Raw genomic sequence first — 7,079 nt, forward strand, 5'->3', positions numbered from 1 at the left:
GGCTACCATTGCCCCCTGTGGGAGATTTATTGAAACTGTACAGTAAAACAGAACTACTTACTGGGTAAGCTAACCATTCTATAGTGTGGAGACTAGAGTGTGGCACATTACGTGCCCTGTGGTGATGTCTCCACTACAGTATCATAGTGAGAAGCATCTTGCAGCAAACCCTATCCAGGTCTGTTTAGAATGGAGAAACAAACAGGTTAACACACCACACGCAACAGTTTATTAAAGAACAATAGTTTATTTTTTGACAAGAGATCTTATGCAGTAATCACAAGTGAACATATGCATCTAAAAGAAATTGCATTTGAAACAAGAGGATGCTATTCTGGGGATTTTTAAAATGTATTTAACAAGGCAGGTCAGTTAAGAACAAATTCCTATTTAAAATAACGACATAGGAACAGTGGGTTAACTGCCTTGTTCAGGGGCAGAACGACAGATGTTTTCCTTGTCAGCTCTGGGATTCGCTCTAGCAACCTTTAGGTTACTGGCCCAATGCTCTAACCACTAGGCTTCACTGCCGCCCCAAGTGGGAAACAACTTCTAAATATTCAATACAATGCTGTATTACAATATTCAGACAGTAAGTAAAACAAGAAATGTTCAAGTGTGAAAGATGGATAAAATTTGGATTTGTGTAATGTGCAATCGAGTCAAATGGCTGACATTTCACAGATGCTAGTAATGATATGTTTCAGTCAGCAGAGCACCCTTCCTTACACTCAAAATTATAAACCAGAAAAAAATGAAATGTCTCAACACAAAATTACTAAACACAGACAGGGGGTTTCATGAGCCAAATGAAGTCTCGATACACCAAAACAAATTCTCATCAAACTAGCAGCTATGCCCATTCATAACCAAAGTTTGGAGCAGGGCCTCAAGTAAGAGGTCCAAGTTATTTTTTACCTGACTGGTAAACCTATTCAGGTTGCTCCTCTATATTTCCCCAGACGGGCTGGTCACTAGTGTCAGAGGTGCAACTTACACACATGCATCAGTCAGGGATGGAAAGGTCACAGGTCACTCCAGAAAACTGTTAAGCGTAAGGCAGGTGGAGATCTTGGGAGGAGCTGGTCGGGAACCATTTTTTTTTATCTTGGCCTTTATGAGCGGGTGAATCTCTGACAAAAGAGACTGGTGTGGGGGGGCTGAATTAAGGAAAGTGGTATTCCATAACAAATGGCATTCACATGTTCCTCCACTATGGTTTCCTATGAGATTAGTTACAGCAAATGTATAACGACATATACAGTGCCTTGCGAAAGTATTCGGCCCCCTTGAACTTTGCGACCTTTTGCCACATTTCAGGCTTCAAACATAAAGATATAAAACTGTATTTTTTTGTGAAGAATCAACAACAAGTGGGACACAATCATGAAGTGGAACGACATTTATTGGATATTTAAAACTTTTTTAACAAATCAAAAACTGAAAAATTGGGCGTGTTAATTATTCAGCCCCTTTACTTTCAGTGCAGCAAACTCTCTCCAGAAGTTCAGTGAGGATCTCTGAATGATCCAATGTTGACCTAAATGACTAATGATGATAAATACAATCCACCTGTGTGTAATCAAGTCTCCGTATAAATGCACCTGCACTGTGATAGTCTCAGAGGTCCGTTAAAAGCGGAGAGAGCATCATGAAGAACAAGGAACACACCAGGCAGGTCCGAGATACTGTTGTGAAGAAGTTTAAAGCCGGATTTGGATACAACAAGATTTCCCAAGCTTTAAACATCCCAAGGAGCACTGTGCAAGCGATAATATTGAAATGGAAGGAGTATCAGACCACTGCAAATCTACCAAGACCTGGCCATCCCTCTAAACTTTCAGCTCATACAAGGAGAAGACTGATCAGAGATGCAGCCAAGAGGCCCATGATCACTCTGGATGAACTGCAGAGATCTACAGCTGAGGTGGGAGACTCTGTCCATAGGACAACAATCAGTCGTATATTGCACAAATCTGGCCTTTATGGAAGAGTGGTAAGAAGAAAGCCATTTCTTAAAGATATCCATAAAAAGTGTTGTTTAAAGTTTGCCACAAGCCACCTGGGAGACACACCAAACATGTGGAAGAAGGTGCTCTGGTCAGATGAAACCAAAATTGAACTTTTTGGCAACAATGCAAAACGTTATGTTTGGCGTAAAAGCAACACAGCTGAACACACCATCCCCACTGTCAAACATGGTGGTGGCAGCATCATGGTTTGGGCCTGCTTTTCTTCAGCAGGGACAGGGAAGATGGTTAAAATTGATGGGAAGATGGATGGAGCCAAATACAGGACCATTCTGGAAGAAAACCTGATGGAGTCTGCAAAAGACCTGAGACTGGGACGGAGATTTGTCTTCCAACAAGACAATGATCCAAAACATAAAGCAAAATCTACAATGGAATGGTTCAAAAATAAACATATCCAGGTGTTAGAATGGCCAAGTCAAAGTCCAGACCTGAATCCAATCGAGAATCTGTGGAAAGAACTGAAAACTGCTGTTCACAAATGCTCTCCATCCAACCTCACTGAGCTCGAGCTGTTTTGCAAGGAGGAATGGGAAAAAATTTCAGTCTCTCGATGTGCAAAACTGATAGAGACATACCCCAAGCGACTTACAGCTGTAATCGCAGCAAAAGGTGGCGCTACAAAGTATTAACTTAAGGGGGCTGAATAATTTTGCACGCCCAATTTTTCAGTTTTTGATTTGTTAAAAAAGTTTGAAATATCCAATAAATGTCGTTCCACTTCATGATTGTGTCCCACTTGTTGTTGATTCTTCTTCAAAAAAAATACAGTTTTATATCTTTATGTTTGAAGCCTGAAATGTGGCAAAATGTTGCAAAGTTCAAGGGGGCCGAATACTTTCGCAAGGCACTGTATTTGTCAATAGACATCAGAGGATAAAATACACAGTCACAATATTTACTTCAATACCCATATCAATAAAAATACCTGTCAGTACACCTGAATTGTATGGTTTGAGAAAAGGATACAGGCTGGAAGAATTTGGTTCTTCCCCAAGTCCACCGTAACCACGACATTGTCATCTCGTTGACAAGAACAAGACAGGGAGTCAGGTTAAACCTACAGCTCCCAGTTTAATCCTCTTGGGGTCCAGCATGCTGCCGAATGTTCTCTTCCTGAACAGGTTGGTGTTACGGAAGGAGGTATCCATGGGCACCACCTCCTCTCTGGCCTGAGAAGGTTATGGCATGCTTATGTTTATGGCATGCCATGCACACTAATGTACAACACATCTTGCTCTAAAATGTAACATTACATTAGTAATTTTGCAAATTATCCTAACCAGAGACAAGTCTGTTCATGTGTTAAGTGAACCCTTGGAAGTGGTAAAATACCTTACTTCCAAACGAGGCTTTGTCTTGGTGTTTGGTCAGTGAGGACGACAACCTGAGAAACAAAAAAAACTAGATAATTATGATCAATACTTCATCATAACTGTTCATTAAAAAATAAGTGTCAGAAGCATATGTTCCTCGTCAATGACACACTGTAGAGGGAGACTCACACGGCTGGGTCCAGATGCATCTTCTTGGATGGGACCTGTGACAACCTTTTATACACCGGGTCAGAGGTGATGATGTCAAAGGTCATGTTGAGGGCAATGTCCTCACTGTTGGGAGGCTGGTGGAGATGGGGCGGTTTCAGCTCCACTGGGGCAGGGCTGAAAGACAAGGGGGAAATAACCCATCAGTGACTGACACCAGATCTACCAAGAAGGTATCTTTACAGTGCATTCGGAAAGTATTCAGACCCCTTGACTTTTTCCACATTTTGTTATTTTAGAATAAGGCTGTAACATGTATTAAATTGTTTTTTTTTTCCTTCAATAATCTACACACTATAACCCATAACGACAAAGCAAAAACAGGGTTAGGAAAACTAAAATATTACATTTACATAAGTATTCAGACCCTTTACTCAGTACTTTGTTGAAGCACCTTTGACAGCGATTACAGCCTCGAGTCTTCTTGGGTATTACACTACAGGCTTGGCACACCTGTATTTGGGGAGTTCCTCCCATTCTTCTCCGAAGCTCCTCTCAAGCGCTGTCAGGTTGGATGGGGAGAGTCGCTGCACAGCTATTTACAGGTCTCTCCAGAGATGTTCGATCAGGTTCAAGTCTGGGCTCTGGCTGGGCCACTCAGAGACTTGTCCCGAAGCCACTCCTGCGTTGTCTTGGCTGTGTGCTTAGGGTTGTTATCCTGTTGGAGGGTTAACCTTCACCCCACTCTGAGGTCCTGAGCAGGTTTTCATCAACAATCTCTGTACTTTGCTCCGTTTATCTTTCCCTCAATCCTGACTAGTCTCCCAGTGCCACTGAAAAACATCCCCACAGCATGATGCTGCCACCATGTTTCAGCTCTAGGAAGAATATTGGTGGTTCCAAACTTCTTCTGTTCAAGAATGATGGAGGCCACTGTTCTTGGGGACCTTCAATGGTGCAAAAATGTTTTGGTACCCTTCCTCAGATCTGTGCTGATGTAACCGATGTGAAATGGCTAGCTAGTTAGCAGTGGTGATCGCTAATAGCGTTTCAATTGGTGACGTCACTTGCTCTGAGACCTTGAAGTAGTTGTTCCCCTTGCTCTGCAAGGGCCGCGGCTATTGTGGAGCGATGGGTAATGATGCTTGGAGGGTAGCTGTTGTCGATGTGTGCAGAGGGTCCCTGGTTCGAGCCCAGGTAGGGGCGAGGAGAGGGATGGAAGCAATACTGTTACACCGCCACAATTCTGTCTCTGAGCTCTACAGCCAATTCCTTGAACCTGGCTTGGTTTTTGCTCTGACATGCACTGTCAACTGTGAGACCTTATATAGACAGGTGTGTGCATTTCCAAATCATGTCCAATCAATTGGATTTACCACAGGTGGACTCCAATCAAGTTGTAGAAACGTCTCAAGGATGATCAATTGAAACAGGATGCACCTGCACTCAATTTCAAGTGTTATAGCAAACAGTCTGAACATTTATGTAAATAAGTTATTTCTGTTTTTTGGGGGGGATTATACATTTGCAATAATAAAAATAATACAAGTTTTCGCTTTGTCATTATGGGGTATAATTTGTCAAAATGTTTTATTTAATCAATTTTAGAATAAGGCTGTAACATCTTTTTTTTTTGTGAAAAGTCAAGCGGTCTGAATACTTTCCGAATGCACTGTATACTAAGTAACGAGTTGTGTAGAGAATCGATTGGTGAAGTGACAAACCTCTCGAAGACTAGTCAGCTCAAAGCTTCGTTAGTGTGGGTTAGTGTGCTCAGGGTCTTTTGAACAATCACAACTTTTTTTCTTCAGACTAACATAATATTAAAAAGACAAAGTAGTGAGTAGTAAACCAAATTTGTATTTTTACTATACAAATGAAACAAAGCTTTGCAAATTATATAGTGCTTATAATTTCAAGAAGAGGGGCTTTCTTACGGTAATCTCTGTCTGCGTTGGTCAAGTCATTTTGGACAGCTTTCATGTCATCCTTGGTCATGTTCAACTTCATTGTGGCTTTATGCAACTACAGAGATATGAGAGACGGTCAGTCTGAGATCGGAAGTAGAGACACAACCGACATTATCCCAGAAAAATTTCAATTCATGCGTTTTGTTTACATGCATTACCTTGTTGTTTGAAGCAAACACGTCCCTTTTGAGCTTTTCACACATTTAGTTTGAAGATATAAGGCTCCCTTTTAGCTTGTCATACTCTCTGCCAAGGATAATAGGATTACTTAATAAATATACTTACACAACACTGATGACCCTGACAATGTATAGTGCAACAGTAACACACAGCAGCTATGAGTTTGATGTTCCTTACTTCTTGAGAGAAATGCAGTAGATGGAAAGCTGCTCCACATGCAGCCTGGCCAACACCCATGTAAGTGATCATGGACTCCTCAGTTCTCTGATTCTGCAACGCCACATCCAGACTGGGAAGCACACACACAAGATATACAAGCCAGCAAAGTATGGTTAATGTTGGCACGATAGTGTGCTAATTATTATTGTGTGAGTGTGCTGCGGGCTACCTCTCATGTGTTTTCATTTTGGTCCGGAGTCATCGGGCCTCCTCCTTGGCAGCCTGGGTCTCACATGGCTGGTTCTCCAGGTATTCCATCCTTTTCGGACAGGTAAAATAAAAAAATAAAAAATACACATTAGAGACATGTCAGGTAGACACGAGAGTGTAAATACATTTGGCTTTGTGTTTGACAACTTGGCATCCTACCCTGTGAGCTGAGCATCTCTTTCTCTTCAATCTCCTTCCTCACAATGTCCAGGTCTTTCTTCTGCCTGTTCACAGCCTCCTTCAAGCCCTCTACTATCTTCAGTCTGTCCTTCGAGTCTCTGAGAATAAAAATACAAGTAAATGTTTTAGCCGTACCAAATGCAAAATAGCTACACCATCATAATGACACATGGTCTATCAAAGCAAGCATCAGTTTTATCCACTGGCCTCTAACCTTTGGTACTTAAAACAACTTTCATTCCATTGAGCTCATTCTGCAGAAGTAATAAACAAAACACTGAATAAACTCCAAATCATTAAATAATATTAACCCCAATCCACATGCCATGAGTGACACTGACAATAGGCTATTCATGAGTAAATAGTGTTTCCTCCTGGTATAGGCATACCTGCAAACTCTCTGGGTCAGCAGAGGATCCCTATTTTTCACCATGAATGTCAAAGAACAACCTGTTGATGTGTCTGATGCTAACCTGAGGGTAGAGTACACATAAAGATAAACATGCAGAAGAAGAATTTGTAGAGTCATTTTGAGATGAATGGGATTGATGTAATGCATGCAGATTTAAACACCAGTGTTCAGAAGGGGACACAAGTATAGTGAGTCCTACCTGGGGCGGTAGGTAGCCTAATGGTTAGAGCATTGAGCGAGTAACCGAAAAGGTTGCTACATCAAATCCCTGAGCTGATAAGGTAAACATCTGTTGTTCTGCCCCTGAACAAGGCAGTTAACCCACTGTTCCTAGGCTGTCATTGTAAATAATTTGTTCTTATCTGACTTGCGTAGTTAACTTCATTAGCATACT

General features: G+C 41.5%; 1 long non-coding RNA gene across 1 annotated transcript; it reads right to left on the reverse strand.

Moving 5' to 3' along the window:
- Nucleotides 1-225: 225 nt before the first annotated feature.
- Nucleotides 226-6,754, reverse strand: LOC110493257 (uncharacterized). The gene is made up of 10 exons (XR_016488042.1): nucleotides 6,663-6,754; nucleotides 6,253-6,371; nucleotides 6,053-6,142; nucleotides 5,842-5,953; nucleotides 5,643-5,730; nucleotides 5,452-5,539; nucleotides 3,536-3,691; nucleotides 3,371-3,417; nucleotides 3,000-3,202; nucleotides 226-1,146 (listed from the first exon to the last, which is right to left on the reverse strand). It is a non-coding gene; the product is annotated as an uncharacterized LOC110493257 (long non-coding RNA).
- Nucleotides 6,755-7,079: the final 325 nt, after the last annotated feature.

This window comes from Oncorhynchus mykiss, chromosome 17 (assembly GCF_057628025.1).
Source record: "Oncorhynchus mykiss isolate SJ-2025 chromosome 17, ASM5762802v1, whole genome shotgun sequence".
NCBI lineage: Eukaryota > Metazoa > Chordata > Actinopteri > Salmoniformes > Salmonidae > Oncorhynchus > Oncorhynchus mykiss.